The following is a 22,858-nucleotide window of genomic DNA, read 5'->3' on the forward strand; positions in this document are numbered from 1 at the left end:
AATTTGCCCATCCAGACACCTCCAGATAGTCTCTCATTGGTTCTCGCTATTCCTGTTCATCTTCCGCAGAAATTGCAAACTGGGCCAAACAGGAGGTTAAAGGGACTGACTCTCCAAGTCGGGAGAGTGTTAGTAAAGCGTCTGGAATGTTGCACCCGAGTACCAGGGGAGGAAAACTGAGACATATTTGAACACGTCTCCCGTTCACATGGTTGATCATACACTGGGTTCCACATGCATGTTTTAGCTGAAGGAAGAATACCTTAAACCTGGAGAGTTGAGACCCGTGGAATGGGTACCATGCAATATGACTTCAAAGGGTCTTCATTTGCTCACCGAACCTCTCCAATCCTATCACTGCTGCGTTTATGCCCCTGTACACACGCTTGATTGTCTTTTGGAGACATAGCAATCCATAGGTTTTAAGATACTTACTAGTCAGGTACATTCTTAGGCGTTTAATATGGGGTGTTGAGTCCATTTCGTTGAGCAAGGAGTAGCTCTTGTCTATTCCATATTTGGCTTAAGGAACTTTATCTGTGCTCATTTCAATCTCTGGTTTTATGCAGCAACCCAACTCACCTTTCCCCTGAAGCAAGCATAAGTTGGTTTTCTAAATTTGAGACCCTGTTCTGTTTTGGAATGCAGTTCCTGTGTAGCCAAGTTTACATTCCGTGTATTAGTGATATCTTATGATGTTTCTTTTTCTGTGTGACTTACTTCAGTTAGAATCATCGTACCTGAATCCACTCATTATGCTGCTACGGGCCTGATGACATAGATTTCATTGCTGAGTGATACTGCATTGTACGTAAGTACCACAAGTTCTTTATCCATTTTTCACTTTCTGTGATATTGAACTTGTACGGTAAAGGAGGTTCTTGTAAACGGAGGCGTCCCAAACTTTGGGGTGGCTGTGTCTTTTTGATTTTAATTTCCCTAAGCTATAGGACCATAAGTGGAAGTGCCCTAGGCTCTGTTGCTTTGTTTTTTAGATGTTTCAGGAAACACCATACACTTCTCCCGAGTGGTTGTTGGCAATTTACATCCCGCCCATCAGCATAACAAGGCTCCCAGTTCTCCATGGCCTGTCCTGCCTTTCTGGATTTTACACTTTTTTCAGATGGCCCTTTTGACCGGGGGGAAGTGAGACTTCATTGTAGTGCAGATTTCCTTTGCAAGCTTGCTTGGTTGTCCAAAAAGGGCGTATGCGTTTTTTCCTGAATATATTCAGGAAAAAACGCATACGCCGTTTTGGCCAAGTGCAACATTGTGGACGTTCTGCCTCTTTTCCTATGCTTTCAATGCAATTCCAGTCTACCTCCTGAAATCGGTTTCCTGCAATTCTGCCCCGCTTTCAAGTCCTCTTGGCAGCCTTACTTCAGTCTATTTTTGGACGATAGCTGTCATTTATAACTCTGCAGGTTTGTGAATTACAGTGCCCCTGAGCTCCTTTCTTCAACTCGCTTTCTTTTGAGCTGGCCGCAACACCGCAGGATGGCTTCAGGCCCTAATCTGATTCTGGCATGGCACGCTGAGCCTTTGGTTAATTACTCTTCCTGGTAGGAATTGAGAGTTAAATTTCCCCGTCCAGACACCTCCAGCTAGTCTCCATTGGTTCTCGCTATTCCTGTTCATCTTCCGCAGAAATTGCAAACTGGGCCAAACAGGAGGTTAAAGGGACTGACTCTCCAAGTCGGGAGAGTGTTAGTAAAGCGTCTGGAATGTTGCACCCGAGTACCAGGGTACGAAAACTGAGACATATTTGAACACGTCTCCCGATCACATGGTTGATCATACTCTAGGTTCCACATGCATGTTTTAGCTGAAGGAAGAATACCTTATACCTGGGTAGTTGAAACCCGTGGAATGGGTACCATGCAATATGAGTTCAAAGGGTCTTCATTTGCTCACCCAACCTCTCCAATCCTATCACTGCTGCGTTTATGCCCCTGTACACATGCTTGATTCTCTTTTGGAGACATAGCAATCCATAGGTTTTAAGATACTTACAAGTCAGGTACATTCTTAGGCGTTTAATATGCAGTGTTGAGTCCATTTCATTGAGCAAGGAGTAGCTCTTGTCTATTCCATATTTGGCTTAAGGAACTTTATCTGTGCTCATTTCAATCTCTGGTTTTATGCAGCACCCCAACTCACCTTTACCCTTAAGCAAGCATAAGTTGTTTTTCTAAATTTGAGTCCCTGTTCTGTTCTGTAATTCAGTTCCTGTGTAGCCAAGTTTACATTCCGTGTATTACTGATATCTTATGATGTTTCTTTTTCTGTGTGACTTACTTCAGTTAGAATCATCATACCTGAATCCACTCATTGTGCTTCTAAGGGCCTGATGACACAGATTTCATTGCTGAGTGATATTGCTTTGTAAGTAAATACCACAACTTCTTTCTCCATTTTTCACTTTCTGCGATGTTGAACTTGTACTGTAAACGAGGTTCTTGTAAACAGAGCCGTTCCAAACTTTGGGGTGGCTGTGTCTTTTTGATTTTAATATCCCTAAGCTATAGGACCATAAGTGGAAGTGCCCTAGGCTCTGTTGCTTTGTTTTTTAGATGTTTCAGGAAACACCATACACTTCTCCCGAGTGTCTGTTGGCAATTTACATCCCGCCCATCAGCATAACAAGGCTCCCTGTTCTCAATGGCCTGTTGCCTTTCTGGATTTTACACTTTTTTCAGATGGCCCTTTTGACCGAGGGGAAGTGAGACTTCATTGTAGTGCAGATTTCCTTTGCAAGCTTGCTTGGTTGGCCAAAAAAGGGCGTATGCGTTTTTTCCTGAATATATTCAGGATAAAACGCATACGCCCTTTTTGGCCAAGTGCATCATTGTGGACGTTCTGCCTCTTTTCCTATGCTTTCAATGCAATTCCAGTCTCCCTCCTGAAATCGGTTTCCTGCAATTCTGCCCCGCTTTCAAGTCCTCTTGGCAGCCTTACTTCAGTCTATTTTTGGACGATAGCTGTCATTTATAACTCTGCAGGTTTGTGAATTACAGTGCCCCTGAGCTCCTTTCTTCAACTCGCTTTCTTGTGACCTGGCCGCAACACCGCAGGATGGCTTCAGGCCCTAATCTGGTTCCGGTACGGCACGCTGAGCCTTTGGTTATTTCCTCTTCCTGGTGGGAAATGAGAGTTAAATTTGCCCGTCCAGACACCTCCAGCTAGCCTCTCATTGGTTCTCGCTATTCCTGTTCATCTTCCACAGAAATTGCAAACTGGGCCAAACAAGAGGTTAAAGGCGCTGACTCTCCAAGTGGGGAGAGTGTTAGTAAAGCGTCTGGAATGTTGCACCCGAGTACCAGGGGAGGAAAACTGAGACATATTTGAACACGTCTCCCGTTCACATGGTTGATCATACTTGGGTTCCACATGCATGTTTTAGCTGAAGGAAGAATACCTTAAACCTGGAGAGTTGAGACCCGTGTAATGGGTACCATGCAATATGACCTCAAAGGGTCTTCATTTGCTCACCGAACCTCTCCAATCCTATCACTGCTGCGTTTATGCCCCTGTACACATGCTTGATTCTCTTTCGGAGACATAGCAATCCATAGGTTTTAAGATACTTACTAGTCAGGTACATTCTTAGGCGTTTAATATGCGGTGTTGAGTCCATTTCGTTGAGCAAGGAGTAGCTCTTGTCTATTCCACATTTGACTTAAGGAACTTTATCTGTGCTCATTTCAATCTCTGGTTTTATGCAGCACCCCAACTCACCTTTACCCTTAAGCAAGCATAAGTTGGTTTTCTAAATTTGAGACCCTGTTCTGTTCTGTAATTCAGTTCCTGTGTAGCCAAGTTTACATTCCGTGTATTAATGATATCTTATGATGTTTCTTTTTCTGTGTGACTTATTTCAGTTAGAATCATCATACCTGAATCCACTCATTGTGATGCTAAGGGCCTGATGACATAGATTTCATTGCTGAGTGATATTGCTTTGTAAGTAAATACCACAACTTCTTTATCCATTTTTCACTTTCTGCGATGTTGAACTTGTACTGTAAACGAGGTTCTTGTAAACAGAGGCGTCCCAAACTTTGCGGTGGCTGTGTCTTTTTGATTTTAATTTCCCTAAGCTATAGGACCATAAGTGGCAGTGCCCTAGGCTCTGTTGCTTTGTTTTTTAGATGTTTCAGGAAACACCATACACTTCTCCCGAGTGTCTGTTGGCAATTTACATCCCGCCCATCAGCATAACAAGGCTCCCAGTTCTCAATAGCCTGTTGCCTTTCTGGATTTTACACTTTTTTCAGATGGCCCTTTTGACCCAGGGGAAGTGAGACTTCATTGTAGTGCAGATTTCCTTTGCAAGCTTGCTTGGTTGGCCAAAAAAGGGCGTATGCGTTTTTTCCTGAATATATTCAGGAAAAAACGCATACGCCCTTTTTGGCCAAGTGCATCATTGTGGACGTTCTGCCTCTTTTCCTATGCTTTCAATGCAATTCCAGTCTCCCTCCTGAAATCGGTTTCCTGCAATTCTGCCCCGCTTTCAAGTCCTCTTGGCAGCCTTACTTCAGTCTATTTTTGGACGATAGCTGTCATTTATAACTCTGCAGGTTTGTGAATTACAGTGCCCCTGAGCTCCTTTCTTCAACTCGCTTTCTTGTGACCTGGCCGCAACACCGCAGGATGGCTTCAGGCCCTAATCTGGTTCCGGCCCGGCATGCTGAGCCTTTGGTTAATTCCTCTTCCTGGTGGGAAATGAGAGTTAAATTTGCCCATCCAGACACCTCCAGATAGTCTCTCATTGGTTCTCGCTATTCCTGTTCATCTTCCGCAGAAATTGCAAACTGGGCCAAACAGGAGGTTAAAGGGACTGACTCTCCAAGTCGGGAGAGTGTTAGTAAAGCGTCTGGAATGTTGCACCCGAGTACCAGGGGAGGAAAACTGAGACATATTTGAACACGTCTCCCGTTCACATGGTTGATCATACACTGGGTTCCACATGCATGTTTTAGCTGAAGGAAGAATACCTTAAACCTGGAGAGTTGAGACCCGTGGAATGGGTACCATGCAATATGACTTCAAAGGGTCTTCATTTGCTCACCGAACCTCTCCAATCCTATCACTGCTGCGTTTATGCCCCTGTACACACGCTTGATTGTCTTTTGGAGACATAGCAATCCATAGGTTTTAAGATACTTACTAGTCAGGTACATTCTTAGGCGTTTAATATGGGGTGTTGAGTCCATTTCGTTGAGCAAGGAGTAGCTCTTGTCTATTCCATATTTGGCTTAAGGAACTTTATCTGTGCTCATTTCAATCTCTGGTTTTATGCAGCAACCCAACTCACCTTTCCCCTGAAGCAAGCATAAGTTGGTTTTCTAAATTTGAGACCCTGTTCTGTTTTGGAATGCAGTTCCTGTGTAGCCAAGTTTCCATTCCGTGTATTAGTGATATCTTATGATGTTTCTTTTTCTGTGTGACTTACTTCAGTTAGAATCATCGTACCTGAATCCACTCATTATGCTGCTACGGGCCTGATGACATAGATTTCATTGCTGAGTGATACTGCATTGTACGTAAGTACCACAAGTTCTTTATCCATTTTTCACTTTCTGTGATATTGAACTTGTACGGTAAAGGAGGTTCTTGTAAACGGAGGCGTCCCAAACTTTGGGGTGGCTGTGTCTTTTTGATTTTAATTTCCCTAAGCTATAGGACCATAAGTGGAAGTGCCCTAGGCTATGTTGCTTTGTTTTTTAGATGTTTCAGGAAACACCATACACTTCTCCCGAGTGGTTGTTGGCAATTTACATCCCGCCCATCAGCATAACAAGGCTCCCAGTTCTCCATGGCCTGTCCTGCCTTTCTGGATTTTACACTTTTTTCAGATGGCCCTTTTGACCGGGGGGAAGTGAGACTTCATTGTAGTGCAGATTTCCTTTGCAAGCTTGCTTGGTTGTCCAAAAAGGGCGTATGCGTTTTTTCCTGAATATATTCAGGAAAAAACGCATACGCCGTTTTGGCCAAGTGCAACATTGTGGACGTTCTGCCTCTTTTCCTATGCTTTCAATGCAATTCCAGTCTACCTCCTGAAATCGGTTTCCTGCAATTCTGCCCCGCTTTCAAGTCCTCTTGGCAGCCTTACTTCAGTCTATTTTTGGACGATAGCTGTCATTTATAACTCTGCAGGTTTGTGAATTACAGTGCCCCTGAGCTCCTTTCTTCAACTCGCTTTCTTTTGAGCTGGCCGCAACACCGCAGGATGGCTTCAGGCCCTAATCTGATTCTGGCATGGCACGCTGAGCCTTTGGTTAATTACTCTTCCTGGTAGGAATTGAGAGTTAAATTTCCCCGTCCAGACACCTCCAGCTAGTCTCCATTGGTTCTCGCTATTCCTGTTCATCTTCCGCAGAAATTGCAAACTGGGCCAAACAGGAGGTTAAAGGGACTGACTCTCCAAGTCGGGAGAGTGTTAGTAAAGCGTCTGGAATGTTGCACCCGAGTACCAGGGTACGAAAACTGAGACATATTTGAACACGTCTCCCGATCACATGGTTGATCATACTCTAGGTTCCACATGCATGTTTTAGCTGAAGGAAGAATACCTTATACCTGGGTAGTTGAAACCCGTGGAATGGGTACCATGCAATATGAGTTCAAAGGGTCTTCATTTGCTCACCCAACCTCTCCAATCCTATCACTGCTGCGTTTATGCCCCTGTACACATGCTTGATTCTCTTTTGGAGACATAGCAATCCATAGGTTTTAAGATACTTACAAGTCAGGTACATTCTTAGGCGTTTAATATGCAGTGTTGAGTCCATTTCGTTGAGCAAGGAGTAGCTCTTGTCTATTCCATATTTGGCTTAAGGAACTTTATCTGTGCTCATTTCAATCTCTGGTTTTATGCAGCACCCCAACTCACCTTTACCCTTAAGCAAGCATAAGTTGTTTTTCTAAATTTGAGTCCCTGTTCTGTTCTGTAATTCAGTTCCTGTGTAGCCAAGTTTACATTCCGTGTATTACTGATATCTTATGATGTTTCTTTTTCTGTGTGACTTACTTCAGTTAGAATCATCATACCTGAATCCACTCATTGTGCTTCTAAGGGCCTGATGACACAGATTTCATTGCTGAGTGATATTGCTTTGTAAGTAAATACCACAACTTCTTTCTCCATTTTTCACTTTCTGCGATGTTGAACTTGTACTGTAAACGAGGTTCTTGTAAACAGAGCCATTCCAAACTTTGGGGTGGCTGTGTCTTTTTGATTTTAATTTCCCTAAGCTATAGGACCATAAGTGGAAGTGCCCTAGGTTCTGTTGCTTTGTTTTTTAGATGTTTCAGGAAACACCATACACTTCTCCCGAGTGGTTGTTGGCAATTTACATCCCGCCCATCAGCGTAACAAGGCTCCCAGTTCTCCATGGCCTGTCCTGCCTTTCTGGATTTTACACTTTTTTCAGATGGCCCTTTTGACCGGGGGGAAGTGAGACTTCATTGTAGTGCAGATTTCCTTTGCAAGCTTGCTTGGTTGGCCAAAAAGGGCGTATGCGTTTTCTCCTGAATATATTCAGGAAAAAACGCATACGCCCTTTTTGGCCAAGTGCATCATTGTGGACGTTCTGCCTCTTTTCCTATGCTTTCAATGCAATTCCAGTCTACCTCCTGAAATCGGTTTCCTGCAATTCTGCCCCGCTTTCAAGTCCTCTTGGCAGCCTTACTTCAGTCTATTTTTGGACGATAGCTGTCATTTATAAGTCTGCAGGTTTGTGAATTACAGTGCCCCTGAGCTCCTTTCTTCAACTCGCTTTCTTGTGACCTGGCCGCAACACCGCAGGATGGCTTCAGGCCGTAATCTGATTCTGGCATGGCACGCTGAGCCTTTGGTTAATTCCTCTTCCTGGTAGGAAATGAGAGTTAAATTTGCCCTTCCAGACACCTCCAGCTAGTCTCCATTGGTTCTCGCTATTCCTGTTCATCTTCCGCAGAAATTGCAAACTGGGCCAAACAGGAGGTTAAAGGGACTGACTCTCCAAGTCGGGAGAGTGTTAGTAAAGCGTCTGGAATGTTGCACCCGAGTACCAGGGTACGAAAACTGAGACATATTTGAACACGTCTCCCGATCACATGGTTGATCATACTCTAGGTTCCACATGCATGTTTTAGCTGAAGGAAGAATACCTTAAACCTAGGTAGTTGCAACACGTGGAATGGGTACCATGCAATATGAGTTCAAAGGGTCTTCATTTGCTCACCGAACCTCTCCAATCCTATCACTGCTGCTTTTATGCCCCTGTACACATGCTTGATTCTCTTTTGGAGACATAGCAATCCATAGGTTTTAAGATACTTACAAGTCAGGTACATTCTTAGGCGTTTAATATGCGTTGTTGAGTCCATTTCGTTGAGCAAGGAGTAGCTCTTGTCTATTCCATATTTGGCTTAAGGAACTTTATCTGTGCTCATTTCAATCTCTGGTTTTATGCAGCACCCCAACTCACCTTTCCCCTTAAGCAAGCATAAGTTGGTTTTCTAAATTTGAGTCCCTGTTCTGTTCTGTAATTCAGTTCCTGTGTAGCCAAGTTTACATTCCGTGTATTACTGATATCTTATGATGTTTCTTTTTCTGTGTGACTTACTTCAGTTAGAATCATCATACCTGAATCCACTCATTGTGCTGCTAAGGGCCTGATGACACAGATTTCATTGCTGAGTGATATTGCTTTGTAAGTACATACCACAACTTCTTTATCCATTTTTCACTTTCTGCGATGTTGAACTTGTACTGTAAACGAGGTTCTTGTAAACAGAGCCGTTCCAAACTTTGGGGTGGCTGTGTCTTTTTGATTTTAATTTCCCTAAGCTATAGGACCATAAGTGGAAGTGCCCTAGGTTCTGTTGCTTTGTTTTTTAGATGTTTCAGGAAACACCATACACTTCTCCCGAGTGGTTGTTGGCAATTTACATCCCGCCCATCAGCATAACAAGGCTCCCAGTTCTCCATGGCCTGTCCTGCCTTTCTGGATTTTACACTTTTTTCAGATGGCCCTTTTGACCGGGGGGAAGTGAGACTTCATTGTAGTGCAGATTTCCTTTGCAAGCTTGCTTGGTTGGCCAAAAAGGGCGTATGCGTTTTTTCCTGAATATATTCAGGAAAAAACGCATACGCCCTTTTTGGCCAAGTGCATCATTGTGGACGTTCTGCCTCTTTTCCTATGCTTTCAATGTAATTCCAGTCTACCTCCTGAAATCAGTTTCCTGCAATTCTGCCCCGCTTTCAAGTCCTCTTGGCAGCCTTACTTCAGTATATTTTTGGACAATAGCTGTCATTTATAACTCTGCAGGTTTGTGAATTACAGTGCCCCTGAGCTCCTTTCTTCAACTCGCTTTCTTTTGAGCTGGCCGCAACACCGCAGGATGGCTTCAGGCCCTAATCTGGTTCCGGTACGGCACGCTGAGCCTTTGGTTATTTCCTCTTCCTGGTGGGAAATGAGAGTTAAATTTGCCCGTCCAGACACCTCCAGCTAGCCTCTCATTGGTTCTCGCTATTCCTGTTCATCTTCCGCAGAAATTGCAAACTGGGCCAAACAGGAGGTTAAAGGGACTGACTCTCCAAGTCGGGAGAGTGTTAGTAAAGCGTCTGGAATGTTGCACCCGAGTACCAGGGTACGAAAACTGAGACATATTTGAACACGTCTCCCGATCACATGGTTGATCATACTCTGGGTTCCACATGCATATTTTAGCTGAAGAAAGAATACCTAAAACCTGGGTAGTTGAAACCCGTGGAATGGGTACCATGCAATATGACTTCAAAGGGTCTTCATTTGCTCACCGAACCTCTCCAATCCTATCACTGCTGCGTTTATGCCCCTGTACACATGCTTGATTCTCTTTCGGAGACATAGCAATCCATAGGTTTTAAGATACTTACTAGTCAGGTACATTCTTAGGCGTTTAATATGCGGTGTTGAGTCCATTTCGTTGAGCAAGGAGTAGCTCTTGTCTATTCCATATTTGACTTAAGGAACTTTATCTGTGCTCATTTCAATCTCTGGTTTTATGCAGCACCCCAACTCACCTTTCCCCTTAAGCAAGCATAAGTTGGTTTTCTAAATTTGAGACCCTGTTCTGTTTTGGAATGCAGTTCCTGTGTAGCCAAGTTTACATTCCGTGTATTAGTGATATCTTATGATGTTTCTTTTTCTGTGTGACTTATTTCAGTTAGAATCATCGTACCTGAATCCACTCATTATGCTGCTACGGGCCTGATGACACAGATTTCATTGCTGAGTGATACTGCATTGTACGTAAGTACCACAAGTTCTTTATCCATTTTTCACTTTCTGTGATATTGAACTTGTACGGTAAAGGAGGTTCTTGTAAACGGAGGCGTCCCAAACTTTGGGGTGGCTGTGTCTTTTTGATTTTAATTTCCCTAAGCTATAGGGCCATAAGTGGAACTGCCCTAGGCTCTGTTGCTTTGTTTTTTAGATGTTTCAGGAAACACCATACACTTCTCCTGAGTGGTTGTTGGCAATTTACATCCCGCCCATCAGCATAACAAGGCTCCCAGTTCTCCATGGCCTGTCCTGCCTTTCTGGATTTTACACTTTTTTCAGATGGCCCTTTTGACCGGGGGGAAGTGAGACTTCATTGTAGTGCAGATTTCCTTTGCAAGCTTGCTTGGTTGGCCAAAAAGGGCGTATGCGTTTTTTCCTGAATATATTCAGGAAAAAACGCATACGCCCTTTTTGGCCAAGTGCATCATTGTGGACGTTCTGCCTCTTTTCCTATGCTTTCATTGCAATTCCAGTCTACCTCCTGAAATCGGTTTCCTGCAATTCTGCCCCGCTTTCAAGTCCTCTTGGCAGCCTTACTTCAGTCTATTTTTGGACGATAGCTGTCATTTATAACTCTGCAGGTTTGTGAATTACAGTGCCCCTGAGCTCCTTTCTTCAACTCGCTTTCTTGTGACCTGGCCGCAACACCGCAGGATGGCTTCAGGCCCTAATCTGCTTCCGGCCCGGCATGCTGAGCCTTTGGTTAATTCCTCTTCCTGGTGGGAAATGAGAGTTAAATTTGCCCGTCCAGACACCTCCAGCTAGTCTCTCATTGGTTCTCGCTATTCCTGTTCATCTTCCAAGAAATTGCAAACTGTGCCAAACAGGAGGTTAAAGGCGCTGACTCTCCAAGTGGGGAGAGTGTTAGTAAAGCGTCTGGAATGTTGCACCCGAGTACCAGGGGAGGAAAACTGAGACATATTTGAACACGTCTCCCGTTCACATGGTTGATCATACTTGGGTTCCACATGCATGTTTTAGCTGAAGGAAGAATACCTTAAACCTGGAGAGTTAAGACCCGTGTAATGGGGACCATGCAATATGACTTCAAAGGGTCTTCATTTGCTCACCGAACCTCTCCAATCCTATCACTGCTGCGTTTATGCCCCTGTACACATGCTTGATTCTCTTTCGGAGACATAGCAATCCATAGGTTTTAAGATACTTACTAGTCAGGTACATTCTTAGGCGTTTAATATGGGGTGTTGAGTCCATTTCGTTGAGCAAGGAGTAGCTCTTGTCTATTCCATATTTGGCTTAAGGAACTTTATCTGTGCTCGTTTCAATCTCTGGTTTTATGCAGCACCCCAACTCACCTTTACCCTTAAGCAAGAATAAGTTGGTTTTCTAAATTTGAGACCCTGTTCTGTTCTGTAATTCAGTTCCTGTGTAGCCAAGTTTACATTCCGTGTATTACTGATATCTTATGATGTTTCTTTTTCTGTGTGACTTATTTCAGTTAGAATCATCATACCTGAATCCACTCATTGTGCTGCTAAGGGCCTGATGACACAGATTTCATTGCTGAGTGATATTGCTTTGTAAGTAAATACCACAACTTCTTTATCCATTTTTCACTTTCTGCGATGTTGAACTTGTACTGTAAATGAGGTTCTTGTAAACAGAGCCGTTCCAAACTTTGGGGTGGCTGTGTCTTTTTGATTTTAATTTCCCTAAGCTATAGGACCATAAGTGGCAGTGCCCTAGGCTCTGTTGCTTTGTTTTTTAGATGTTTCAGGAAACACCATACACTTCTCCCGAATGTCTGTTGGCAATTTACATCCCACCCATCAGCATAACAAGGCTCCCAGTTCTCCATGGCCTGTCCTGCCTTTCTAGATTTTACACTTTTTTCAGATGGCCCTTTTGACCGGGGGGAAGTGAGACTTCATTGTAGTGCAGATTTCCTTTGCAAGCTTGCTTGGTTGGCCAAAAAGGGCGTATGCGTTTTTTCCTGAATATATTCAGGAAAAAACGCATATGCCCTTTTTGGCCAAGTGCATCATTGTGGACGTTCTGCCTCTTTTCCTATGCTTTCAATGCAATTCCAGTCTACCTCCTGAAATCGGTTTCCTGCAATTCTGCCCCGCTTTCAAGTCCTCTTGGCAGCCTTATTTCAGTATATTTTTGGACGATAGCTGTCATTTATAACTCTGCAGGTTTGTGAATTATAGTGCCCCTGAGCTCCTTTCTTCAACTCGGTTTCTTTTGAGGTGGCCGCAACACCTCAGGATGGCTTCAGGCCCTAATCTGGTTCCGGTACGGCACACTGAGCCTTTGGTTATTTCCTCTTCCTGTTGGGAAATGAGAGTTAAATTTGCCCGTCCAGACACCTCCAGCTAGCCTCTCATTTGTTCTCGCTATTCCTGTTCATCTTCCGCAGAAATTGCAAACTGGGCCAAACAGGAGGTTAAAGGGACTGACTCTCCAAGTGGGGAGAGTGTTAGTAAAGCGTCTGGAATGTTGCACCCAAGTACCAGGGGAGGAAAACTGAGACATATTTGAACACGTCTCCCGTTCACATGGTTGATGATACTTGGGTTCCACATGCATGTTTTAGCTGAAGGAAGAATACCTAAAACCTGGGTAGTTGAAACCCGTGGAATGGGTACCATGCAATATGACTTCAAAGGGTCTTCATTTGCTCACCGAACCTCTCCAATCCTATCACTGCTGCGTTTATGCCCCTGTACACATGCTTGATTCTCTTTCGGAGACATAGCAATCCATAGGTTTTAAGATACTTACTAGTCAGGTACATTCTTAGGCGTTTAATATGCGGTGTTGAGTCCATTTCGTTGAGCAAGGAGTAGCTCTTGTCTATTCCATATTTGGCTTAAGGAACTTTATCTGTGCTCATTTCAATCTCTGGTTTTATGCAGCACCCCAACTCACCTTTACCCTTAAGCAAGCATAAGTTGGTTTTCTAAATTTGAGACCCTGTTCTGTTCTGTAATTCAGTTCCTGTGTAGCCAAGTTTACATTCCGTGTATTACTGCTATCTTATGATGTTTCTCTTTCTGTGTGACTTACTTCAGTTAGAATCATCATACCTGAATCCACTCATTGTGCTGCTAATGGCCTGATGACACAGATTTCATTGCTGAGTGATATTGCTTTGTAAGTAAATACCACAACTTCTTTATCCATTTTTCACTTTCTGCGATGTTGAACTTGTACTGTAAACGAGGTTCTTGTAAACAGAGCCGTTCCAAATTTTGGGGTGGCTGTGTCTTTTTGATTTTAATTTCCCTAAGCTATAGGACCATAAGTTGCAGTGCCCTAGGCTCTGTTGCTTTGTTTTTTAGATGTTTCAGGAAACACCATACACTTCTCCCGAGTGTCTGTTGGCAATTTACATCCCGCCCATCAGCATAACAAGGCTCCCAGTTCTCCATGGCCTGTCCTGCCTTTCTGGATTTTACACTTTTTTCAGATGGCCCTTTTGACCAGAGGGAAGTGAGACTTCATTGTAGTGCAGATTTCCTTTGCAAGTTTGCTTGGTTGGCCAAAAAGGGCGTATGCGTTTTTTCCTGAATATATTCAGGAAAAAACGCATACGCCCTTTTTGGCCAAGTGCATCATTGTGGACGTTCTGCCTCTTTTCCTATGCTTTCAATGCAATTCCAGTCTACCTCCTGAAATCGGTTTCCTGCAATTCTGCCCCGCTTTCAAGTCCTCTTGGCAGGCTTACTTCAGTATATTTTTGGACGATAGCTGTCATTTATAACTCTGCAGGTTTGTGAATTACAGTGCCCCTGAGCTCCTTTCTTCAACTCGCTTTCTTGTGAGCTGACCGCAACACCGCAGGATGGCTTCAGGCCCTTATCTGGTTCCGGCACGGCACGCTGAGCCTTTGGTTATTTCCTGTTCCTGGTGGGAAATGAGAGTTAAATTTGCCCGTCCAGACACCTCCAGCTAGTCTCTCATTGGTTCTCGCTATTCCTGTTCATCTTCCGCAGAAATTGCAAACTGGGCCAAACAGGAGGTTAAAGGCGCTGACTCTCCAAGTCGGGAGAGTGTTAGTAAAGCGTCTGGAATGTTGCACCCGAGTACCAGGGTACGAAAACTGAGACATATTTGAACACGTCTCCCGTTCACACGGTTGATCATACTCTTGGTTCCACATGCATGTTTTAGCTGAAGGAAGAATACCTTAAACCTGGGTAGTTGAAACCCGTGGAATGGGTACCATGCAATATGACTTCAAAGGGTCTTCATTTGCTCACCGAACCTCTCCAATCCTATCACTGCTGCGTTTATGCCCCTGTACACATGCTTGATTCTCTTTCGGAGACATAGCAATCCATAGGTTTTAAGATACTTACTAGTCAGGTACATTCTTAGGCGTTTAATATGGGGTGTTGAGTCCATTTCGTTGAGCAAGGAGTAGCTCTTGTCTATTCCGTATTTGGCTTAAGGAACTTTATCTGTGCTCATTTCAATCTCTGGTTTTATGCAGCACCCCAACTCACCTTTACCCTTAAGCAAGCATAAGTTGGTTTTCTAAATTTGAGACCCTGTTCTGTTCTGTAATTCAGTTCCTGTGTAGCCAAGTTTACATTCCGTGTATTACTGATATCTTATGATGTTTCTTTTTCTGTGTGACTTATTTCAGTTAGAATCATCATACCTGAATCCACTCATTGTGCTGCTAAGGGCCTGATGACACAGATTTCATTGCTGAGTGATATTGCTTTGTAAGTAAATACCACAACTTCTTTATCCATTTTTCACTTTCTGCGATGTTGAACTTGTACTGTAAACGAGGTTCTTGTAAACAGAGCCGTTCCAAATTTTGGGGTGGCTGTGTCTTTTTGATTTTAATTTCCCTAAGCTATAGGACCATAAGTTGCAGTGCCCTAGGCTCTGTTGCTTTGTTTTTTAGATGTTTCAGGAAACACCATACACTTCTCCCGAGTGTCTGTTGGCAATTTACATCCCGCCCATCAGCATAACAAGGCTCCCAGTTCTCCATGGCCTGTCCTGCCTTTCTGGATTTTACACTTTTTTCAGATGGCCCTTTTGACCAGAGGGAAGTGAGACTTCATTGTAGTGCAGATTTCCTTTGCAAGTTTGCTTGGTTGGCCAAAAAGGGCGTATGCGTTTTTTCCTGAATATATTCAGGAAAAAACGCATACGCCCTTTTTGGCCAAGTGCATCATTGTGGACGTTCTGCCTCTTTTCCTATGCTTTCAATGCAATTCCAGTCTACCTCCTGAAATCGGTTTCCTGCAATTCTGCCCCGCTTTCAAGTCCTCTTGGCAGGCTTACTTCAGTATATTTTTGGACGATAGCTGTCATTTATAACTCTGCAGGTTTGTGAATTACAGTGCCCCTGAGCTCCTTTCTTCAACTCGCTTTCTTGTGAGCTGGCCGCAACACCGCAGGATGGCTTCAGGCCCTTATCTGGTTCCGGCACGGCACGCTGAGCCTTTGGTTATTTCCTGTTCCTGGTGGGAAATGAGAGTTAAATTTGCCCGTCCAGACACCTCCAGCTAGTCTCTCATTGGTTCTCGCTATTCCTGTTCATCTTCCGCAGAAATTGCAAACTGGGCCAAACAGGAGGTTAAAGGCGCTGACTCTCCAAGTCAGGAGAGTGTTAGTAAAGCGTCTGGAATGTTGCACCCGAGTACCAGGGTACGAAAACTGAGACATATTTGAACACGTCTCCCGTTCACACGGATGATCATACTCTTGGTTCCACATGCATGTTTTAGCTGAAGGAAGAATACCTTAAACCTGGGTAGTTGAAACCCGTGGAATGGGTACCATGCAATATGACTTCAAAGGGTCTTCATTTGCTCACCGAACCTCTCCAATCCTATCACTGCTGCGTTTATGCCCCTGTACACATGCTTGATTCTCTTTCGGAGACATAGCAATCCATAGGTTTTAAGATACTTACTAGTCAGGTACATTCTTAGGCGTTTAATATGGGGTGTTGAGTCCATTTCGTTGAGCAAGGAGTAGCTCTTGTCTATTCTGTATTTGGCTTAAGGAACTTTATCTGTGCTCATTTCAATCTCTGGTTTTATGCAGCACCCCAACTCACCTTTACCCTTAAGCAAGCATAAGTTGGTTTTCTAAATTTGAGACCCTGTTCTGTTCTGTAATTCAGTTCCTGTGTAGCCAAGTTTACATTCCGTGTATTACTGATATCTTATGATGTTTCTTTTTCTGTGTGACTTATTTCAGTTAGAATCATCATACCTGAATCCACTCATTGTGCTGCTAAGGGCCTGATGACACAGATTTCATTGCTGAGTGATATTGCTTTGTAAGTAAATACCACAACTTCTTTATCCATTTTTCACTTTCTGCGATGTTGAACTTGTACTGTAAACGAGGTTCTTGTAAACAGAGCAGTTCCAAATTTTGGGGTGGCTGTGTCTTTTTGATTTTAATTTCCCTAAGCTATAGGACCATAAGTTGCAGTGCCCTAGGCTCTGTTGCTTTGTTTTTTAGATGTTTCAGGAAACACCATACACTTCTCCCGAGTGTCTGTTGGCAATTTACATCCCGCCCATCAGCATAACAAGGCTCCCAGTTCTCCATGGCCTGTCCTGCCTTTCTGGATTTTACACTTTTTTCAGATGGCCCTTTTGACCAGAGGGAAGTGAGACTTCATTGTAGTGCAGATTTCCTTTGCAAGTTTGCTTGGTTGGCCAAAAAGGGCGTATGCGTTTTTTCCTGAATATATTCAGGAAAAAACGCATACGCCCTTTTTGGCCAAGTGCATCATTGTGGACGTTCTGCCTCTTTTCCTATGCTTTCAATGCAATTCCAGTCTACCTCCTGAAATCGGTTTCCTGCAATTCTGCCCCGCTTTCAAGTCCTCTTGGCAGGCTTACTTCAGTATATTTTTGGACGATAGCTTTCATTTATAACTCTGCAGGTTTGTGAATTACAGTGCCCCTGAGCTCCTTTCTTCAACTCGCTTTCTTGTGAGCTGGCCGCAACACCGCAGGATGGCTTCAGGCCCTTATCTGGTTCTGGCACGGCACGCTGAGCCTTTGGTTATTTCCTGTTCCTGGTGGGAAATGAGAGTTAAATTTGCCCGTCCAGACACCTCCAGCTAGTCTCTCATTGGTTCTTGCTATTCCTGTTCATCTTCCGCAGAAATTGCAAACTGGGCCAAACAGGAGGTTAAAGGCGCTGACTCTCCAAGTCAGGAGAGTGTTAGTAAAGCGTCTGGAATGTTGCACCCGAGTACCAGGGTACGAAAACTGAGACATATTTGAACACGTCTCCCGTTCACACGGATGATAATACTCTTGGTTCCACATGCATGTTTTAGCTGAAGGAAGAATACCTTAAACCTGGGTAGTTGAAACCCGTGGAATGGGTACCATGCAATATGACTTCAAAGGGTCTTCATTTGCTCACCGAACCTCTCCAATCCTATCACTGCTGCGTTTATGCCCCTGTACACATGCTTGATTCTCTTTCGGAGACATAGCAATCCATAGGTTTTAAGATACTTACTAGTCAGGTACATTCTTAGGTGTTTAATATGCGGTGTTGAGTCCATTTCGTTGAGCAAGGAGTAGCTCTTGTCTATTCCATATTTGGCTTAAGGAACTTTATCTGTGCTCATTTCAATCTCTGGTTTTATGCAGCACCCCAACTCACCTTTCCCCTTAAGCAAGAATAAGTTGGTTTTCTAAATTTGAGACCCTGTTCTGTTCTGTAATTCAGTTCCTGTGTAGCCAAGTTTACATTCCGTGTATTACTGATATCTTATGATGTTTCTTTTTCTGTGTGACTTATTTCAGTTAGAATCATCATACCTGAATCCACTCATTGTGCTGCTAAGGGCCTGATGACACAGATTTCATTGCTGAGTGATATTGCTTTGTAAGTAAATACCACAACTTCTTTATCCATTTTTCACTTTCTGCGATGTTGAACTTGTACTGTAAACGAGGTTCTTGTAAACAGAGCCGTTCCAAACTTTGGGGTGGCTGTGTCTTTTTGATTTTAAATTCCCTAAGCTATAGGACCATAAGTGGAAGTGCCCTAGGCTCTGTTGCTTTGTTTTTTAGATGTTTCAGGAAACACCATACACTTCTCCCCAGTGGTTGTTGGCAATTTACATCCCGCCCATCAGCATAACAAGGCTCCCAGTTCTCCATGGCCTGTCCTGCCTTTCTGGATTTTACACTTTTTTCAGATGGCCCTTTTGACCGGGGGGAAGTGAGACTTCATTGTAGTGCAGATTTCCTTTGCAAGCTTGCTTGGTTGGCCAAAAAGGGCGTATGCGTTTTTTTCCTGAATATATTCAGGAAAAAACGCATACGCCCTTTTTGGCCAAGTGCATCATTGTGGACGTTCTGCCTCTTTTCCTATGCTTTCAATGCAATTCCAGTCTACCTCCTGAAATCGGTTTCCTGCAATTCTGCCCCGCTTTCAAGTCCTCTTGGCAGCCTTACTTCAGTCTATTTTTGGACGATAGCTGTCATTTATAACTCTGCAGGTTTGTGAGTTACAGTGCCCCTGAGCTCCTTTCTTCAACTCGTTTTCTTGTGAGCTGGCTGCAACACCGCTGGATGGCTTCAGGCCCTAATCTGGTTCCGGCACGGCATGCTGAGCCTTTGGTTATTTCCTCTTTCTGGTGGGAAATGAGAGTTAAATTTGCCCGTCCAGACACCTCCAGCTAGTCTCTCATTGGTTCTCCCTATTCCTGTTCATCTTCCGCAGAAATTGCAAACGGGGCCAAACAGGAGGTTAAAGGTGCTGACTCTCCAAGTGGGGAGAGTGTTAGTAAAGCGTCTGGAATGTTGCACCCGAGTACCAGGGGAGGAAAACTGAGACATATTTGAACACGTCTCCCGTTCACACGGTTGATCATACTCTGGGTTCCACATGCATGTTTTAGCTGAAGGAAGAATACCTTAAACCTGGAGAGTTGAGACCCGTGTAATGGGTACCATGCAATATGACTTCAAAGGGTCTTCATTTGCTCACCGAACCTCTCCAATCCTATCACTGCTGCGTTTATGCCCCTGTACACACGCTTGATTCTCTTTTGGAGACATAGCAATCCATAGGTTTTAAGATACTTACTAGTCAGGTACATTCTTAGGCGTTTAATATGGGGTGTTGAGTCCATTTCGTTGAGCAAGGAGTAGCTCTTGTCTATTCCATATTTGGCTTAAGGAACTTTATCTGTGCTCATTTCAATCTCTGGTTTTATGCAGCACCCCAACTCACCTTTACCCTTAAGCAAGCATAAGTTGGTTTTCTAAACTTGACACACTGTTCTGTTTTGTAATTCAGTTCATGTGTAACCAAGTTCACATTCTGTGTATTAGTGATACCTTATGATGTTTCTTTTCTGTGTGACTTATTTCAGTTCGAATCATCATACCTGAATCCACTCATTATGCTGCTATGGGCCTGATGACATAGATTTCATTGCTGAGTGATATTGCATTGTACGTAAGTACCACAAGTTCTTTATCCATTTTTCACTTTCTGCGATATTGAACTTGTACCGTAAACGAGGTTCTTGTAAACAGAGCCGTCCCAAACTTTGGGGTGGCTGTGTCTTTTTGATTTTAATTTCCCTAAGCTATAGGACCATAAGTGGAAGTGCCCTAGGTTCTGTTGCTTTGTTTTTTAGATGTTTCAGGAAACACCATACACTTCTCCAGTGTGGCTGTTGGCAATTTACATCCCGCCCATCAGCATAAGAAGGCTCCCAGTTCTCCATGTCCTGTCGTGCCTTTATGGATTTTACACTTTTTTCAGATGGCCCTTTTGACCAGGTGGAAATGAGACTTCATTGTAGTGCAGATTTCCTTTGCAAGCTTGCTTGGTTGGCCAAAAAGTGCGTATGCGTTTTTTCCTGAATATATTCAGGAAAAAACACATACGCCCTTTTTGGCCAAGTGCATCATTGTCGAGTTTCTGACTCTCTTCATATGCTTTCAATGCAATTCCAGTCTACCTCCTGAAATCGGTTTCCTGCAATTCTGCCTTGCTTTCAATGCCTCTTCATAGCCTTACCTCAATATATTTTTTAAAAATAGTTGGCCTTTATAACTCTGCAGGTTTTTGAATTGCAGTGGCCCTTAGCTCCATTTTTTAGCTCTTATTTTTGTGGTATTGCCCCATAACCACAGGATTCCTTGAAGCCCTATTTTTCTTCTGGGGCACCTGCTGTGCCTTTGGTTAATTCTTCTTACTGATGTGATATTAGAGTGACATGTGCCCATTGAAACCGCTACAGCTAGTTTCTCACTGGTTCCCCCTATTCCCATTCATCCTCTGCACTAACTGCAGACTGTGCGATACCAGAACTTAAAGGCATTGACTCCATGTGGGGATGTTGTTAGTAAAGCGGCTGGAATGTCGATCCGGAGCCCCAGGAGAGGAAAAATGAGGTGCGTTTTAGAAACCTTTCCCGATCATATGGTATACCAGTCGCTGGGTTTCCCAAGCATGGTTTAGCTGTAGGAAGATTCCCTTCAACCTGGAGTGTTGGGACCCTTGGACTGAGTAGCATGAAGTATTGCATTAAACTTTCGGCAGTTGCTCACCAAAGCTCACCAATCCTGTCAGCCCCAAGTGTCCAGCCTTATGTCTTATCCAGCTGTGGGTTTATATGTGGTCAATCCAGGTTGCATCACAGCCCCTGAGCGAATTTTGTAAGAATTTTTCTCTCTTTCATTGTTTCAGCGTTTTGTTTTTAAAATTTATTTCTATAATGGGGTTTAGCTCCTTTTCACTGCTGTGTTTGTGCCGCTCTGCACACACTTGATTCCCTTATGGAGATATATCAATACATGGGTTTTAAGATTCTTATTCCTCAGATATATTTCTCTGCGGTGTATAGGGTGTGTTGAGGCCTGTTCATTGAGCAAGGTGTAGATCTTGTCTAATACCTATTTGGTTTATTGAACGGTATCTGTGCTAATTTCAAACTCTGGTTTTATGCATCACCCCACCTCTCCTTTCCCCTTAAGCTGACATAAGTGTGTTTTCTAAGTGTGAGACACTGTTCTGTTCTGTAATTCATTTCTTGTGCAGCCATATTTACCCTCCCTCTATAAGTGATATCTTATGATATGTTTCTTTTTCTGTTTGACTTATTTCAAGTAGTATTATCGGACCTAAATCCACTCTTTATCCTTCTACTAGCCTTATTACATTGATTTCATGGTGAAGAGATATTCCATTGTACATAAGTACCACATCTTCTTTATCCATTGTTCTCTTTCCTGGGATATTTAAGGTGTACTGAAGTTGAGGTTCTTGTAAACAGAGTAGCCCTAAACTGTGGTGTGCTTGTGTCTTGTTGATTTTTAGACTTCCCTAGATATACTCCCATGATTGGAAGTGTCCTATGCTCTGTAGCTCTGTTTTTTAGATGATTTAGGAACCACCATACACTTCTCCAGAGTGGCTCTCGGCAGTTCACACACTGCCCATCAGCGTATAAAGGCTCCCTGTTCTCCATGGCCTGTCCTGCATTTCTGGTTTTTACAATTTTTTAGGATGGCCCTTTTGACCGGTGGGAAGTGAGACTTCTTTGTTGTGCACATTTGCATTGCTTGCTTGCTTCATTGCCCATAAAGTGCGTATGCGTTTTTTCCTGGATATAATCAGGAAAAAACGCATACGCCCTTTTGGGCCAACTGCATCATTGTCGAAATTCTGCCGCTTTTCATGTGCGTTAAAGACGAGTCCAATCTATCTCTTGAAATCTGTTTCTTGCAATTCTGTCTTGCATTCAGATCCTCTTCTTTGCCTTACCTCAACATATTTTTGGACGTTAGTTTTCATTTATAACTCTGCAGGTTTGTGAATTGCAGTGACCCTGAGCTCCATTTTTTAAGTTGCTCTTTTGTGAGCTGGCCTCAAACCCACAGGATTGCTTCAGGCCCTATTTTGGCTCCGGCAAGGCAGGCTGAGCCTTTCTTTAATTCTTATTCTTAATGGGAAATTAGAGTGATATGTGCCCGTCCAAACCCCTACAACTCTTCTCTCATTGGTTCCCCCTCTTCCCGTTCATCCTCCTCACAATTTGCAAAATGTGTGAAACAGAAGTTTAAATGTGCTGATTCTCCAAGTGGGGAGATTCTAAGTAGCATGGCTGGAATGGTGAACAGGAGCACCAGGAGAGGATAAATGAGGTGCATTTTAGACACATCTCCCGATCACATGGTGTACAGTCCTCTGGGTTTTCCATGCATGTTTTAGCTGTAGGAAGATCCCTTGAACCTGCAGATTTGGGACCCATTGAATGGGTACCAGGTAGTATTACTTTAAAGGGTGTGCATTTCCTCACCCAACCTCACATTTCTCTTAGCGCAAACAGTTTCCAGCCTTATGTCTCATCCTGCTGTGGGTCTACATGTGTTCAATCCATGTTGCATCACCGTCCCTGAGGAAAAGTTGTAAGAGGTTTTCTCTGTCTCTCTGTCGTTTATTTTTTTCAATTTATTACTATATTGGTTACAGCTGATTTTCAAAGCTCTGTTTCTTGCTGCTGTACATCCACTTGATTCGCGTACAGAGAGACATCAATAAAT

General features: G+C 43.5%; 1 long non-coding RNA gene across 44 annotated transcripts in view; it reads left to right on the top strand.

Moving 5' to 3' along the window:
• LOC307181137 overlaps positions 1 to 22,858 on the top strand; it is a 3,028,377-nt gene that overhangs the window by 1,835,574 nt on the left and 1,169,945 nt on the right. The window contains exon 12 of one of the 44 annotated variants that reach the window (XR_013825972.1): positions 13,359 to 13,436. The exons of the other annotated variants lie outside the window; for them this stretch is intronic. This is a non-coding gene — a long non-coding RNA (uncharacterized lncRNA). The remainder of the gene's footprint in view (positions 1 to 13,358; positions 13,437 to 22,858) is intronic. 44 annotated transcript variants of the gene reach the window in all.

Source organism: Stenella coeruleoalba, assembly GCF_951394435.1.
Source record: "Stenella coeruleoalba genome assembly, contig: scaffold_39, whole genome shotgun sequence".
Lineage (NCBI taxonomy): Eukaryota > Metazoa > Chordata > Mammalia > Artiodactyla > Delphinidae > Stenella > Stenella coeruleoalba.